A 15529-nucleotide genomic window follows, 5' to 3' on the forward strand; every position below is an offset into this window, starting at 1 on the left:
ACACAATAAGTGATTAGAACATGATAGTCAAATGTGTGGGTTACATACATAATATGGAGTTATGCATAGAAATGATTAGTTGCTCATAAGTCCTTTTAGCGTCATTTAGGTGCATATATACATGGAAAGGCAGTTTCTGTGCCATTCTGTGGACGTAAGGATATGTTCTGTGAAGACCAGAGAGGTTAAAAGGTCTCCTAAGGAATCTCAGTCTGGTTCTTGTCCTCTAGGTGGGGGGAAGTCAATCCAAAGAGCTTGTGATCGTGATTACTATCATGGATTTACATGTGATGGTCACATGCTGTGCATTTCTTTGACCATCAATCTTGATTACTTGCCCCAAAATTGACAATCTCCCTCCTGAGTTGTTAGGATCATTGTGTTCTTTTGTGTTAATGTTGAAAGCTGTTCTGTGAAAGAGTTGGTTAGTTAGGCTTGCTTCAGACTGGCTGGCGCTAGGATCTGATTTACGAATGTCCTGTTGTCTCATCCTGGGCCCCTTTGTGGAATTTGACTCTTTGGGTTGTTCAACACCAATCTGATCAAATCTTAAAGTGTCTGATTCGCTCTGATACCCTACATTGATCAACGCACATACATAGAGCACATCAAATATGGATAAAATACTTGGATAAGGAAAAATTAATAAAATACTTTGCCATTCAAACTTAAAAGCAAAAACAATCTTAAGCCATTTCTATATTGACAGAGAAGTGTAAAAATGGCTGATTTTTGGTGCTACCAAACGTCATTCCGACCTGCCCAACAACAGCAACATTGACTCAACCAATGGTAGTAGTCTGGGGCGTGGCTATCTGTTTATCGGGGGGGGGAGTTCCAGTGTTTAGGAACAAGTTTGCAGTCTCCATCTGGTGATTCTAATAATGCAGAAAATAACACACATCACCTTTAAGCTCTATCAACAACAGCTGTGACAGTCAGTTGGCTAGGAAAATGTACTAAATTTGAGTCAACACTTGTAAAATACCTCAGTTTGTAAAAACAAATAAGCTGACAAATGCACTTACAATGGAAGAATATGAAGCAAATGTTGTGCCATGGATGCTGTTAATATAGATTGTTTAAAACATGAATATTACTTAAAGGTCCCATACACTTCATTTCACATTATTCATTTTATCCTTATTGGTCTTGCAGTAAAACTACAGTACTATAAACTTAAAAACACAGCTAAACTCAGAATGGCACAATTTTCCACCAACTTTTCTCTTAGATTAAACCCAGAGCACAACAGCCTATGGCTTTTATCTAATAAAAGAAAACAGCAAGGCTGAAATTACCGACTCGTGAATGAGAGAGAAGGTGAACACTTCGAGCTGACTCCTTCAGGCGCTCATGCGGAGGTGCTGGCAGGCTAATTGATTATTGACAGCATGCCTGTTTCTGCGTGCCTATGGCAAGGTATGCTATGTCCTCCAAGTGACTGACTGCATCACAAAACTGTGATAAAAAGTTGAGGGACCAACTCTGATTTATTATTCTTAACAAAACAAAAAGATGTATTAGTATTAGCCAGATCAGCTGTGAAAATATTCCATAATTTCATGACTTTAAGACTAACAAGTGTTTCTCCTTATGCTGAGAAACAAATTGGTGTCTTCACTACTGCATTGTCTTGCCCTGAGGAGCTTTTGTTTACACTGACTGTAGAGGCTTTGTTGAAAATATCTATTTCAAAACCATGACATCTTGATTACCATTTTCAAATCTCTCCAAGCAAGTGCAGCTAAAAGAAAAACAGAAAATTAGATGGTTGGATAAAAGAAATAGATCACCCAAAAACTGTAATTGGCAAAATAAATAAACAACCAATAAATTGTGTTCCACTGAAGAAAGTAAGTCATACAAGTTTGAAAAAACATAAGGATGAGTAGGCTAAATGACAAATTTTCATTTTTGGGTGAACTCTCTCTTTAATGACTGGTAGAACCAGTAAGCAATGCCACTACTAAATCAGACCATTCAAAAAGAAACTTTTGGTCGGCTTTCGAAACCTTCACGCTCCTTTTCATTATTCTGTGGAAGAGGCTCTTCCCGTTTGGGAGAATACAAGTTACCCAGGGGAACTTATTTTGTTCTCCGACTCAGAAACCGGCATCCTGCAGCACAGCCATACTGCGACAAGTTTTTCCATCATACCACTTCTATCCCTAGGACAACAGAAAACAAAGTTTATGGCTCAAATCCATAGGAGCTTGTTATTTATCGTGACATATCATGAACGTATGCAACTCTTTGAAAAAGGATAAAAATACAGAATTGTGAGATAAGCAAGGCTTGCGCAGGATGTTGCTAAACAAAGTGTGTCTACCAGGCGCTCCCTCACTCCTACGTGAATGAGTTAAGGTGTCGGAAAAACATGGCTTGGTTATACGTGGGTGCTGTTTTTCCTTGACTTGTCTTGTCTGAGGAGTCATGCTGGCAAAGGAGACTTACCACTTGCACCTGGTTGTCAGCACACCGAAAGAAAGGCTGCGCTCGCCTATTTCTATCCAAGCCTCCACTTTTAATCTCTACGTAAACCTAACAACATTGCATTTCCTGATTAAAATCACTCAGATCAAATTCAACTAGAGGATACTTGTTATTCCTGGTGCTAATCGCACATCTCTATCCAAGGACAGACAAAAATCAATCAAATATACGTTATCTTTGAACGACTTTGCAAATTGTTTAACACCACGTCCCGTAAATACCATTTGCAAGAGGGAGAAATCTTTATCGCCTTCTATTTATTTGCGTGAGGCGTTTAAGCAGAGTCTCAATATGACCCAATAAAAGTTTGGAAGGAAATCCATTTCATTTCCCATAAAAAAATAGTCTGAAAAGTCATGCATTTAAATGCGGGCTTCCCAAATGCTCCCTTGAATGTATAACTTTGCTTTCCCCGAGACCCACACCAACCAAATCAATCTTTATAGATTGGCATCACCGTAATATTTATGCATCAATCTCAGAGCTACAGCCAAACATAAACAATGAGGTCAGTTTACTGTAGAGGGTTGATCCATAATTGGTATTTTAATTTTAAAAATCACAGTTTTACTGGAACGGACTACAAATCATGCAAAATGATAAAATACAATTTGAAATGAGATGAAGTCAAAGCAAACAACTCATGCATACTAAGGTAAACATGAAATGAAAGCTCTTATAATACCTGTGCATACATATACACACATTATGAAGCTACACTATTCAGCTGCAAAGCAAAAAGATGAGAAAACTGGTAAAAAAAATCATTTTTAAATAAATAATTGGAAATTTCACCATCTGGTGGGAAAGATAAAATATGTGAGTGATTTTAGAGCTCAACAAAAAGTATACAAACAGGCCATGAGTGAATAATTTCTAGAATTGCTGCTGGGATTTCCTAATTTAGATTTTATTTTAAACTAAGTACGTCCCACTGTATGGTGTGGGATTATTGATGCCACAATGGGGCTTGTCTTTTGTCGAAAACCATGTACGGACCAATAAGCACTGATCTATGTTCTCTCCGAACCTCTCCTGAGAAATATCTTCATCATTTCTAATAGAAGCACAGGCTGAGCTTGCAGTTCCTTAAGCTTATTTGCAATAACCGTAACAAGAATAAACACTGCAGAGAGAAAAGGCAACTGAAATAAGGCACTCGACTAAATCCTGATGTATACGGCTCTCTGAGAGCTATAACAAGACATTGTCCCAACAATACTGAATTTGATGAGCAGGCAATGAGATGTTGTGGACTGGCTGCATATCTGAGTGCTCCATTATGAATATATTCCACATGAAATGATTTTCAGATCCTCTCTCACATCTTAATACCACTCTACACAGCTCACCACAGTAATCAACAGCAATCATAGTTTCAAACGTCTCTCTAGCTACAGCTAATGAGCTGCATTCCAGCACCTTTGGAATGCCGCCTTCAAGAATACAGCGGGTTATTTTTTACCCATCAAAGAACAGCTCCAGGTATCCTTTGAACAAAGACATTAGAGAGGAAAAAACAAAACGAAACAGCAAACGAATGTTTTGCTGACGGCTGTGATGTACCTGGTCGAGATCTGTGGTTCAGGTAAGGCCACTAGAGAAACACGGTATGTGAGATTGCAACTAACAAGTGCAAAAGACGAACTAATAACCATCCAGATGCAAAGTAAAAAGATGAGAAAACTGGAAACAAATCTAATTTATCTCATTTAACTAAGTACTTAAAAATATACTAAAGTGATCAGACTACAAAAAAAAAAATGCAGAAAAATAGTCTGGCATCTGGCATCAGGGGCCTGTACCATAAAGTCGGATTAGCTGGCTAGCCAGGTAAGTTTCAGTTTAGTTTGCACCAATTTTGGGTTTTAGGTACCATGAAAGAGGTTTGGCTTTTAGCTGCGTTTGTTGCCATAGTAACTTACACTGCACAGCTAACCTGGGGCCTGTACCATGATGGTAGATGAACAAATTCAGAGATACAGGATTAGTTTTGAGTTGACAAAACCAAACCACTCCAATCCGGCTTTGTTGGTACTATGATACTGTTCATCAACTTTCTTTGTCAACTTTGTGAACTTTGATCCTGAGTTTGTGGAGCACATGCACATGAATGTGTGACATCACTGGCGAACAGCCAATCACGAGCCTTGGTTAAAGGTTAAAGATAATTTCCTCTATTTGTCCTCTTTCATGGACAGTACTTTCTTCAGAGTAAATGCGTTTAAATTCCTCATATTCTTTAATCTCTTAAACATAAACAAAAGAGTTTTGAATCTCGCTGGCTCTCTCGCGAGAAGTGAATCACACTTGCTCCGTGTTGTGATTGGCTGTTCGCCGCTGATGTCACACATTCATGTGCATGTGCCTCACAAACTCAGGATCAAAGCCTGAGTTGACAAAGAAAGTTGATGATCAGTATCATGGATACCAATAAGGCTGGATTGGAGTGGTTTGGTTTTGTCAACTCGAAACTAATCCTGTAACTCTAAATTTGTTCATCTACCATCATGGTACAGGCCCCAGGTCAAATAGGTCAAAATTAGGGCTGTCAGTCAATTAACATTTTTTATCTAATTAATTACATGGTGTTGATTAATTAATCTAATTAATCGCAAAATAAAACCCACAAAAGATTATTCAAAGCTATTTTGTGTTAAATGAGAAAGTATCAAGTAGAAATTACAAATTGTAGCTTTGGAAAGAAAAAATTTTTTTGATTCAACAAAATATATTACACAAACATTTAAGGTATAACAGCCTAACATAAACTATGGAATAAAAAAGATAATTTGAGAAACAACTCAGTATTACAATGAAAGTCATTAACCAAAACAGCTTTGTTACCAGTCTTCAAAATACCTTCTTTTATGATCCACAAAAGAAGTGTTTGAAACGACATGAGGCTGATGGTGAGAAAATTATGACAGAATTTAATTTTTTTTGGATGAACTAGGCCTATCCCTTTAATGTTATTTATTATTTTTGTTTTATTTATTTATTTAATTATTTTGGATGAAATGATACTCTAAATAGAAACTAAATCTGCCAGCAGGTGTCGGCAAATGTCTTCATTCGATTCGATTCAAACGGCTGATTCATTCAGCAAAGAATCGTGTTAAAGAATTTTAACACGATTAAGACAATACTCTGATTAAGAATCTACCATGTAGGCCTAAACAGAGATTTTTGTTTACCTTAATCTGGCTAAAGTCATATTTGAAGTAAACGGAAATCGAACGAAGACATGTGGAGTATTCCTATTTTAGTCGCATTGCTGAAGTGCAGTATAGACATGAAAACACCTTAATCAAATTATTACCGTCGTGTAGGACTTTTCGCTGCATTTTGCGACAGGATACACACATGGCAGTGGTCAACCGTTTGACGGCAAATAAAAGAGCTTCAACACTAGGGCTGTCGCGATTCGTCGATTTTATTCAACTATTCGATTTTTTAAAAACTTCATTTTGCTCGCGTCGACTAACCGGCAAAATACCGGAAGTGGTGCATTTCACAGACGAGAATGTATAAAACACATAATTAAGCATAATTGTGAATTCACAAACGCTACAATTTAATTAAATAATTATATGCGATGCAGTTCTAATACAGTATATGCGCGGAAATCGAATTAAGACATGTGGAGTATTCCTATTTTAGTCGCATTGCTGAAGTGCAGTATAGACATGAAAACACCTTAATCAAATTATTACCGTCGTGTAGGACTTTTCGCTGCATTTTGCGACAGGATACACACATGGCAGTGGTCAACCGTTTGACGGCAAATAAAAGAGCTTCAACACTAGGGCTGTCGCGATTCGTCGATTTTATTCAACTATTCGATTTTTTAAAAACTTCATTTTGCTCGCGTCGACTAACCGGCAAAATACCGGAAGTGGTGCATTGGCCTAAACAGAGATTTTTGTTTACCTTAATCTGGCTAAAGTCATATTTGAAGTAAACGGAAATCGAATTAAGACATGTGGAGTATTCCTATTTTAGTCGCATTACTGAAGTGCAGTATAGACATGAAAACACCTAGTTCCACAGGAACTGTTATCATTTACATGTGTGGAACGTCTCAAACTCCATCTGTGTATGTTGTTGTGAGTTTGGGTTTATTATAACGTTCATTTGGGAATGCAACATGCGCCATTTCATCAGATTTGTAAGGTAAATCATTTATAAATCTACGCAAACTCAGGAGAATACATTATCTCACGGTTTCAAAATAAAAGCTCAAACCCTCACTCTGAGTTTACACGATTTGATGTCAACATATTCATTAAATTACAGTGGCTATAGCATAAAAATTAATTATAATTATAGGGCACTATGAAATCCGTTTTATTTCCAAATTCATTTTTCTATACTCTGTTTTAATGGTTAAAAAGCCTAATTAATTGAGTTTTACCGTTTTATCTTTACCGAATTCTGTTTTCCATTATTTTCTGGATTCCATTTTAATGGTTCCATTAAATTTTAAACGTGGATATGTTGTTGTTCTTACACTATAATACTGAATTTTGATTTCAGTGATTTGGACTAAGAGATGGACACTTGGTTCTTGCACTTTATGTTGCACTTTACTTTTTTACTTTTGGTTTAATGAAATATAGTTTAATAAAATATTCTTAAGTAAAATTTTAGATTTTTTTGTGGGAAATTAATCGTTTAGATTAATCGAAATAAAAATAGTCGTTAGTGGCAGCTCTATTCAACACCCCCATCATCTGTATGCACGTACAAATAATTAACTGCACTTGAAGCTTTCATAAAATTAAAAATGAAACACCCAAAACTGTATATGGCATCATCACAAAGACAAACTATATGTTTATACGTGAAATTCAGGAGGGGACGTCGGATGGCGTGACGTGGGGACGTAATGACGTGTGCCATTAATCGAACTATGTACTATAACATATAAAACGGGAACATGAAAGGAATATTCTAAAAGCAACTCATGTGAACACCATAATCATAATATTGGCTTATTTAGAATAAGGTAAATAATTAGATTACTGAGGTCCATGTAAACGTAGTCATTGATTCACACGATTCGTTCAAAATGCGGATTCATTCAGAAACTAAACATCGCTGTGTTGCTCACAGACGCGCATCAATTCTGCTGTGGCTTTAAAAGGTATGTTCTCTGCAAAATTCAGCAAAAAAAACATTGTGTTTAAATTAGGGCTGCACGATAAATCACATGCGATATTTAACGCGCATCTTCTCAGTAAAGCCAGTTCTGTAATCAGCGGTAAATCTTCATCACGTGCGTGCTTTCACATTGAGCAGCATTAACTACACAGAGCCGTTGTTCACTGACGAGCTGCACAAAACCACGTTCATATTCGTGCGATTTTTTGAGTTATTTACTGAACTGTTGTATAAAATAAACTCGTGATATTCGGGAAAAAAATCAGCACTCATGTGATATTGCTCTCGCTGCTCGTGTGATATCGCTTATCGTATGATATAAATATGACACAAAAAACTCATACAGGGGCATTTTTTGCACCAATATCTTGAATTTTAGGGCATAACTGCATTTATGAAGTTGTTGCCCTGCATCATATTTGTCAACAGTCAACTGTATGAAATGTAAGATGATGTACAGGTCTGGGGGCGTGACCAGTGCATTAACTGCGTTAAAATATTTTAATCACGTTATTTTTTCATAACTATAATTAAATTAAGTTAACGAGTTAAACTGGCAGCCCTATAGTCAAAATATATATAAAATATCTATAATAAAAACAATGATACCAATAAAAAGAAAAAGAAAATAAGAAACATAGCCTAAGACTTGTTCATAATAAGGTCAATAACATTAATTTAGAAAATAGATAGCGTGCCGACTTTAAAAGCATTTAAAAATTTGCATGACCACCTGCTATGTATTTGAATTTAACAACAATAGCGTCATTTAATCACTCGCTCACTTTAGAATGCACTATTTTTGTCAAATGCTGACAAGAACATGTCAACAGTAAAATTAGCGGAAATATTTTATTGTCATAAACAAAGCTTCTTTATTCACAGTGTAAAGATCAAAGGAATCGACAATGAAATTTACTGTTGATTATTTTCATCATCAATTATTCCTGATTTTATCAAGCAGCCATTGCAGCCCTAGTACAAACATTTCAAAATCAACTACAGTCTGAGAATTTAAAGTCAGCTTTGACCAGCAATTCTTTCATCTCAGCTAAAATGTAACTTTCTATTTTCTTTTCTTTTTTTTACTGTAGAGGACAGAGAAATTAGAATTTCTGAAAAACTATTTTCTCATCGTTGTCTCTCTGTGTGTTGCGTTGCTTTAATCTCCTCGTGCACAGACAGCATATAAAATCTAGACAGCAGGATACAAGGTGAGTCCCTAAGAGAAGCATTATTATATTACAGCTGTAGCAGAAGCACTCTTGAGCATTCCTTACATAAACCTCTACCTTAACTCATATCAGAGGGAATATTGAATTTCCGAGGTTATACCCACTGGTATTAGCATTTCATTTTATAATTTAGTAGCTGACCTGAAGATTAAGTAGTCAGTGACTTGAACAGCAGCATGACTACTGCAGTGAATCAAAAGATTAGTATGCAGGTTATTCAATGACATGGCAAAGTCATCTGAAGTGGTCCAAAGGTGGCCACTGCAATATAGATACTGTTATATTGAAGAAGAAAAAAATCAAATGCAAAAACGATGAGATAGACCTGGACATTAGTGCAAAAGAAAAGCCAAGAAAACCTGGAGAGAAACCCACATTTACAACAAGATTTAAAAAACAATATTCATCTAAAAATCAAGTTTCTGAGCTCTCTTATGCCCTGAACGCTTGCATCCCTATTAAAGCATCCTGATAAATATGCAACCACTACTTCTAATTCTGATGGGACATGCAAATGAGCGATTGCAAACATTGCTTGATTAAGTGTCAAATTTTAATGAGATGAGCTATTATCGGTCCTAACTTAATCTAATGTTATTAAGGATGCAAAAAAAATGAACTACAAATCTACGGAATATTTATATTTACAAGATTCGGGTCACAAATCTTGTTTGACGAGCATGACAAGAGAGCTGACATCATCGATTTCAACGAGATGAATTCCTCCAACCTCTGGCAAGATGTTGAACCATGCAGGGTCCACTTATAACAAAACTTCTCAAGGGAAGAATATTTCCATAGCTTGCTAAAGAGGTTATTGTGATTTGATAGCCTGTGGAAATTACTCATTTCCAATGCTAATGGCAAATGCAACAGAAACAAGCGGAACGACCAGGGAATTTAACATATTAGAATTCTCTGCACAACACGCTGTCTATAAATCACTTGATTTCTATGGTGTACATGACTCTGTATACTAGGTTTGAAACAATTTGTCCGCATAGGTTAATAATAACTGTAAGAGGGAAAAACCGATAACAGAGCCTATGATTAATAAGAAATTTCATTTCAACAGTGACCCAAAAAGGCCATTAAGATTTCCAGTCATGCATTTAACATTAATTATAACAAGCTTTCCATAAGCCTCCATGAAATTCAACGAGCAAAGAAAAGTTGTGCCGGAAATCTATTCAATGAATGCTGAGTCAACTGTAATTTCAGCCTTAAACGCTTGTTGCTTCTTTTCATTTCACTTCAAGCATTTGAAATTTTACTCAAAGAATGTAAATGTTATGACAATATGTTGACTGAGTACTTGCAAACCTCGAGGAGGTGGAGGTTTGGAAACTATAATGATGAAAATTCTCTAAATGCAATGTAATATAAAACCCCCTTAGCTGGTTTCATAATACTAAAAAAGTCATTTTGGCTTCAACTGGCAGAGAAAGGCTGATTGATCCAATACATGCCATTTTCGGTTGGAAGACTTTTGTATTGACAAGTAACGCCCATTATTCCTTAAAAGCTGAGTAGCAGCACTCTGATAGATTAGCAGAGCTTTTTTAATCAGGGTTTGTGCGGGGTAACGGCAAAATCCCTGATAGCTCTAATTGAAATGTCCAGGCTTTACTCTACCTCTTCACTCCTCAAAGAGGCCACATACTAATCAAAAACAGAAGGATTAGAGTCTCAACATGTGCTGCTCAATCACTCTATCCACCATCTGTTAGATGAAGAACACACTCAACACTGATCTTCAACACTACTATAGTAGGAGTCATTTCATGAACAAATTCAAATTTATTTCAAATGAGTTCTCTGTATTATGGGAAATACTGTAATGTAATTAAGGTTAACTCTGTGATCGTTTTTTTTTGAAAAGTGACAAACAAACTGCTGATTCATAGTTTTGAATAGTTTCAAACACTTTCTATTCCACAGAAATGAATTAAATGCTGTTTTTTGCTACTTTTACAGTGTTACTCAATTTCACACAATCCCAGAATGCAGTGAAGGGCTTTGCAAAGATGTCATTATTCAAGGATTAACCAAGCCAACTATACGAAACCCACAAGAAACACAAATATTAAATGCTGCTGAAGGGCATTTATGTAGACGTCTTAAAGAAACAGTGACAAAACAAAATCGTGTTTAACTGTTTAGGGTCAGAGAGAATGTGGAAAATGGTCTGGTATAATATAATTCTGACTGTTTTAGCTGAAAGAAGTCTTGACTAAGATAAGAAGTGGCCCTCTGAGGGGAAAAAAAAGAAATCCCAACAAGAATGTGCTGAACATGGTTAATATCTACTTTAACCAATGCTTGGATGGATTTAATGTACAACAGTGTAATTAATTAAACAAGATCAACAATTACTAATATGTACAAGGATATTTTCATATATTTTTTGTTATATATACCTTTAGAGTCACATTTTCATTTGAAAAAAAAACAGTGCTGGCATATCAAGTATTTTAGGTTTCAAGCCATTTGTGACCTCTGCCAGTGAAGTCTCTATAATCACACTAATAAGACACAGATGTAGTCGAAGTTGTCAAGATTCAGTATTAACATTTTTTTGTCACATACACATTTACACACAGAACACAAACTGCAGCGAAATGTAAACCTGGTCAGCTCCTCAGACAGTGCTAGAAATTTCTGCCTTTCTGTGATTGCAGCAGAGATGAGTTTGACAGGTTTATTAATGCTTCAAGAGAAAGAGCATGTATGTTCCAGCCGTATGGCATTTCGAAAGAGATTCCAAGTAACAAATCACTGGATAAAACAGGTCTTATTATTAGCTTCAGAACAGTGGCACTCCAGAAACATGAAAAGAAACAGCCATTAATGTCACAGAACTCAAACCCTAAACATACCATTTTGTACAGACACTCTGTAGAAGACATAAATATAGGCCAGAAAATGCTGTTTCTTCCAGGATTCCTAGTATTAAAGTGTTCAAGGCTTTGAACAATCACTTGATTGTTCCTGAGCGAATATTTGAAACGTCAAAAGTTTTTCAATTGCATTTTGTTTGACATGCTGATGAGACCGCAATATTGGACTGCCAACTTATGAAGGCTGCATTCTTCAGACGTGACAACCCATGAATAGCCACATCTATGGATGTTCACTGCACCAAGTCCTAATCTAAACCTCTGTGTCATTCATACTTCACAGAATCACTCACTGGACACAATGCTGAACTTCTCTACAACAGCTTTTGTGAATGAGCAGAGTGTATGACAGAATCTTCTCACATCGTTGCAGCAGAGGTTTAATAATCAGTGCTGAGGGCCACATTTGAACAGATATGAAGGCTACTTTGTACTATTTTTCATTACTTGTGAAGGTTTGATGCTCATATAAAAGTCAGAGGGTCTGAAATGATCCCCAAAGCTACTTAATAGCCACTGCCAACTCAATTTTTAGGCATGATTTACTTAGACAAACATGCAGAATCCAAAACCAGATGGGAAATTGGTTTGACTAATAACTATTGTACATTTCATAATCCAAGTTTTATTCTTATTCACAACCAAAATCACTGCAGCTTCACAGCACTCCCTGCAGATGTGGAGATTTCCGACTTAGTTTGCTTGAATGAGTCGTTTTGTGTACTTAAGGAAAACGCATTTCAATAAACACAAAATCACATTCCCTCCAAGTAATTGCAAATGAAAAGCACAATAACAAAAGGAGAAGTAATTTTGGCCCTAAAGGCTACGTCAAAAAAATGGCAACACGCACTATCATTTCATTTTTCCACTTGAGGAAATGTGAGAGTCCTCTTGTCCTTTTGATCAAATTAGCAAAGGGGTAATTTTGCAACTAGGCTAAAATCAGCACCACTTTATCGTCATCGACACCTAATGTGTCTAATTTGCGTAATAACACATCATGCTGAGACTCAGCAGGACTGTATCACTTTGGATAGATGATGCAGCATTTGATATCATAATAAAGGGTGTCTTCAGACTAAAGATCATGTTATTTTTTTCATTAAGTGCAAGGAGGCGTAATCTCTCAAGCTTTTTCAGAACACCACTAAAAAAAAAGGTTGACCACAGTTTTGCATATCCTAATTAAGACAAAACAAATATACAGTAACAGTATATTTCTATTTTTAAGCCTTTTGACAGTAACATACATACATTCATACATACATACATATACACATTCATTCTCAGCTCTGAAATTACTTAAAAAGGTATTTTTTTTTAGTCAGAAGAACCATTTGAACCAAATTGCCATTATTGCCTAGAACTAAAACACAGTAAAAATCTAGTTTAAAAAAATGTTTTCCACAGCATTTTTACTACAAAAAAAAATGTAAAAATTTTGTGAAAAAGTGAATGTAGTGCCCAACATTGCATACTTTTTTTTTTTTTTTTAATTAACGCATGACCTGGTTTAAAAGGGCAGTTCTTGTTGGACATTTCAGTGAACACACAACCATACGGTGTATAAAATAGTGTACAAAAGTACGTGACTGCTGTAAGTTAAGGCATTTTTCCACAAAATTAAAATTACAAATGCAAATGTAATGACACCATATGGAAACATAATGGCCAAATAAAAATCCCCTTGACATTCATTATGTTGTTTAATTTGGTCAGCGAAATAATTTCAAATACATCATCCAGCCCTAGACTTTCATTTCTCTGAATTACAACTATTGTAGAGTCTCTTTTCATTGTAAAGATGTCTGCTCCTCATGCTCTGCTGTGTCAACCACTGATTAAACTTCATGAGTTGAATTCTTCTTGAGCAATGATCCTGAAGTCTATTTCAAAAGGAAGTTCTCGCTGTTAAATCACTGTACTCCATTCTCTCTGTGTGAAGCTGGACCACAGCTGTGGTACCAAATTTCAATTTAATGCCATATAATTCCTGCCTTGGCTGAGAGAGAGTTAGAAAAGTGACAGGGGGTTCAATGGACAGTTCAGGCCTGGAGGGATGTTGGCTTGAGCACTGCAGGGGAGTTTGTAGCTTCCTGGCAACTTACTGGCAACCAATAACATCTTCTCTCTCCCTCCCTCTGTCCCAAAGGAAAAAAAACACTCTTAACCCCTGACAACCTCCATTAAACACAACGAGTCTAATTCTACACTAGTGGAAGCTGCTTGTGCAGACAGTGGGGGCTATTCGGACAAGTATGTCTATTTGCTTAGAATACATACAATTTTTTGAAGAGGGACATGTCACGGTCAGATGTGGAGTATGTGAATTCTGTTACGAGCACTTGAGAACCAGTCTGAAAAGAGTGTTTGCCACTTTTTTTTATTTTTATTTGCCCTCAAAGTCACCACTTCCATTAAAAAAAAAAAAAGATATCCTTGAACACAGCATCGTGGGCTAAAGGGATACTGCACCTACCTGTCCTGTACAAATGAAAATACTGTTATGTCTTACTCATCCTCATGTCAACTGATTTTCTTTCTTTTTGGAAAAAATGTAAGACTGTGCTGGCCACTGTTTTTCATATACATTTATAATAAATGGTCATCGAAGATGTGAGCCTCAAAAAAATATAACAGGCATGGACCACTTTTTAATACGTTCATATCGTGCACACTATATTCAAAGTCTTCTGAAGGGAAGTTCTTCTGTATTGTGACACATCCGAGTGAAAAAGATTATCAAAAAAAAAGTATGACAGGGATGATGACAGATGTGAATGTTAGCACAAATGAAAATACTGTTATGTCTTACTCATCCTCATGTCAACTGATTTTCTTTCTTTTTGGAAAAAATGTAAGACTATGCTGGCCACTGTTTTTCATATACATTTATAATAAATGGTCATCGAAGATATGAGCCTCAAAAAATATAACAGGCATGGACCACTTTTTAATACGTTCATATCGTGCACACTATATTCAAAGTCTTCTGAAGGGAAGTTCTTCTGTATTGTGACACATCCGAGTGAAAAAGATTATCAAAAAAAAAGTATGACAGGGATGATGACAGATGTGAATGTTAGCTTGAAGTTTTAAGAAAGGGGCGAAGTTAAAGTGGATGAAATGATTGAAGTAGTAATACGTTACCAAATTCAAACAATTTTAATATAATAAGCAATAAGATGCATTTAGAAAACAGACAGATTTCCATTTCATGTCTAATCTGGTTGAATTTGGATCATTAAATGCCAAATGGGACAACCTACAGTCTCATGGACTTAACTGACATGCATATTTGGCGGCCATTGTAAGTCTGCAAGACAGGGCACATGAAGGCTCTGTCCCAAACGACACACTTAATTCGCACTTGTGAACTAATGATAGGTGTTAATTCATCATTTTTGCTTTTTGTGCATTTTTGCCAAGCCCGAACTGAGGCGAGCTCCGTAACAGACTTCTACTCAACAGTCAAAGCAGCATTAAGTTGAAAAAGTTTGGACTGAGGCTGTGTCCCAAATGGCACACTTCATGTGCACTTGCAGTCTTACAAAGGCTTCCATGTAGGGCTGCACGATAAATCGAAATGGAATCGAGATCGCGATTCGACAGAAGCTGCGATTGTCATGCGTATCTTTCAGTGAAGCACGGTTCTGTGATCAGCAGTAAATCTCCATCCAAAGGCCAGAGGGCGCTCTCGCGCTGAAACTCCAAATACGCCTCGCAGAA

At 36.4% G+C, this 15529-nt stretch overlaps 1 protein-coding gene and 1 long non-coding RNA gene across 2 annotated transcripts in view; one reads left to right on the forward strand and one right to left on the reverse strand.

Moving 5' to 3' along the window:
• Nucleotides 1-4371, forward strand: part of LOC107746998 (uncharacterized) — a 6922-nt gene extending 2551 nt beyond the window's left edge. The window contains exons 2-3 of the long non-coding RNA XR_001640749.1: nt 3976-3981; nt 4292-4371. This is a non-coding gene — a long non-coding RNA (uncharacterized LOC107746998). The remainder of the gene's footprint in view (nt 1-3975; nt 3982-4291) is intronic.
• LOC107746996 (neurotrimin-like) overlaps nt 1-15529 on the reverse strand; it is a 337453-nt gene that overhangs the window by 319014 nt on the left and 2910 nt on the right. The window lies entirely within an intron of this gene.

The sequence above is a fragment of the Sinocyclocheilus rhinocerous genome, unplaced genomic scaffold, assembly GCF_001515625.1.
Source record: "Sinocyclocheilus rhinocerous isolate Xijiao unplaced genomic scaffold, SAMN03320098_v1.1 scaffold708, whole genome shotgun sequence".
NCBI classification, from domain to species: domain Eukaryota; kingdom Metazoa; phylum Chordata; class Actinopteri; order Cypriniformes; family Cyprinidae; genus Sinocyclocheilus; species Sinocyclocheilus rhinocerous.